The sequence below is a fragment of the Saimiri boliviensis genome, chromosome 19, assembly GCF_048565385.1.
Source record: "Saimiri boliviensis isolate mSaiBol1 chromosome 19, mSaiBol1.pri, whole genome shotgun sequence".
NCBI lineage: Eukaryota > Metazoa > Chordata > Mammalia > Primates > Cebidae > Saimiri > Saimiri boliviensis.
Genome location: NC_133467.1, coordinates 3,202,543 through 3,204,738, shown reverse-complemented (window position 1 = coordinate 3,204,738; position 2,196 = coordinate 3,202,543). Strand labels below are relative to the sequence as shown.

General features: G+C 39.9%; 1 pseudogene; it reads left to right on the top strand.

The window, feature by feature from the left end:
• Window positions 1-1,096: 1,096 nt before the first annotated feature.
• Window positions 1,097-1,970, top strand: LOC141582272 (large ribosomal subunit protein eL6 pseudogene; annotated as a pseudogene).
• Window positions 1,971-2,196: the final 226 nt, after the last annotated feature.

The window sequence follows — 2,196 nt, the reverse complement described above, 5'->3', positions numbered from 1 at the left end:
GATAACAACTCCAACCACTTGCTCAAACATTAAGGGAAAGCAGAAGGAACACACGTCACTGGCTGCTAGCTTACCGACAACAGCCTGCCGTGATTCATTATTCTGGCAAACATATTAGAGATAGGAATGTTTTATTTAAAAGTTTTGTACAGTTTAGCAATATTCAGAGGTTGTGTTTCACAGGATTTCACCAGGGGCACATCACGTAGGTTTTACAAATGTATCCAAATCAATCATGAACGATTCTCTTAATTATATAATATAAAATAATAAACTTCTTGATTTTATTATATTAAATCTGGGAGCTATAAATGAATAATATGAACCTTAGCATGTTTATTTAATTGATTCAACTATTAATATGCTATATTCCAGTAATTGCAAAACATTTCTAAATACAAATACAATTCTAAAAACAAATTGTAAGATTATTTCACACTATACTCCACATGGATTAAAAAATATTATGCAATAGCTACTGGATTTGAGGAAACACAGTCTTTTTTTCTTCTTCTTCTTTTCTCTTTGTCTCTTTCTAAGAAAAAATGTGAGAGCATACAACGACCTCAAAGCTTTCATTACTATGAAGGTTGGTAACTATGTTAACCTGTTCTGACTAAAATTTCATGTGTCAAATTTTTATAAAAGAATGTGTGTGTCTGAGTGTATTGAGGGCCTATTATGTCAGTTTCATGTGAATCTTACTCTTTTTTTTTTTTTTTTTTTTTTTTTTTTTGAGATGAAGTCTTGTTCTGTTGCCAGGCTGGAGTGCAGTGGCGTGATCTTGGCTCACTGCAACCTCCACTTCCCAAGTTCAAGAGATTCCCCTGCCTCAGCCTCCCGAGTAGCTGGGATTACAGGTATGCACCACCACACCCAGCTAACTTTTTGTATTTTAACAGAGACAGGTTTTCACCATATTTACCAGGATGATCTTGATCTCCTGACCTTGTGATCCACCTGCCTCGGCCTCCCAAAGTGCCGGGATTACAGGCGTGAGCCACCACACCCGGCCTACTTTTTTTTTTTTTTTTTTTTTAAATTTTTATGATTGCTGATCATAAAATATTAATCCCAGCTTTTCCCATCTTGCAAGATGGTGGGTGAAAAAGTTGAGAAGCCAGATACTAAAGAGAAGACGCCCGAAGCCAGGAAGGCTGACGCTGGTAGCAAAGTGAAAAAGGGTAACTTCAAGGCTAAAAAGCCCAAGAAGGGGAAGCGCACTGCAGCCACCATCCCGTCCTTGTCAGAGGGATTGGCAGGTGTTCCCCTCCTGCCATGGATTCCAGAAAGGCCATGTATGTACAAGGGGAAGTACTCAGCGGCTAGATCCGAGGTTGGAAAGAAAAAGGAGGAGAAGGTTCTTGCAACTGCTACAAAACCAGTTGCTGGTTAAAGTTCACAAAATGCACAGATATTATCCCACTGAAGATGCGCCTCGAAAGCTGTTGAGCCTCAGCAAAAAATAAAAATAAAAAAAAAACCGAGTCAGCACGTGAGAAAACTGCGAGCCAGCGTCACCCCGACCTCTCTGATCATCCTCGCTGGAGCCACAGGGGCAAGAGGGGGGCTTTCCTGAAGCAGCTGGCTGGTGGCTTGGTACTTGTGACTGGACCTCTGGTCCTCAATCAAGTTCCTCTACGAAGAACACCCCAGAAATCTGTCACTGCCGCCTCAACCAAAGTTGGTATCAGCAATGTAAAAATCCCCAAACATCTTATTGATGCTTACTTCAAGCAGCAGCAGCTGCGGAAGCCCCGACTCCAGGAAGGTGAGATCGTCCACACGGAAATACGAGATTACAGAGCAGCACAGATGGATCAGAAAGCTCTGGGCTCACAAAATTTACCATAAATCAAAGCTATTCCCCAGCTCCAGGGCTACCTGTGGTCTGTGTTTGCCCTGACGAATGGAATTTATCCTCGCAAATTGGTGTTCTCAATGTCTTAAGAACCGAATTAAATAGCTGACTACAAAAAAAGAGAAAAGATGATATTAATCCCAAAAATCCTATCAGACTTGTTCATTAAAATTGCCAAATATTTCCAATCTTGTTCAGTCAGGCATTACCCACATAAGGTACTATAATACTAATTCATGGTACTTGAAGCTACTTTGTGACTATTTTATTAGTATAATTAATTATACATATAGTAATTGCTTGCTCTTACTATAAAAATAATCCATGCTTAGAAG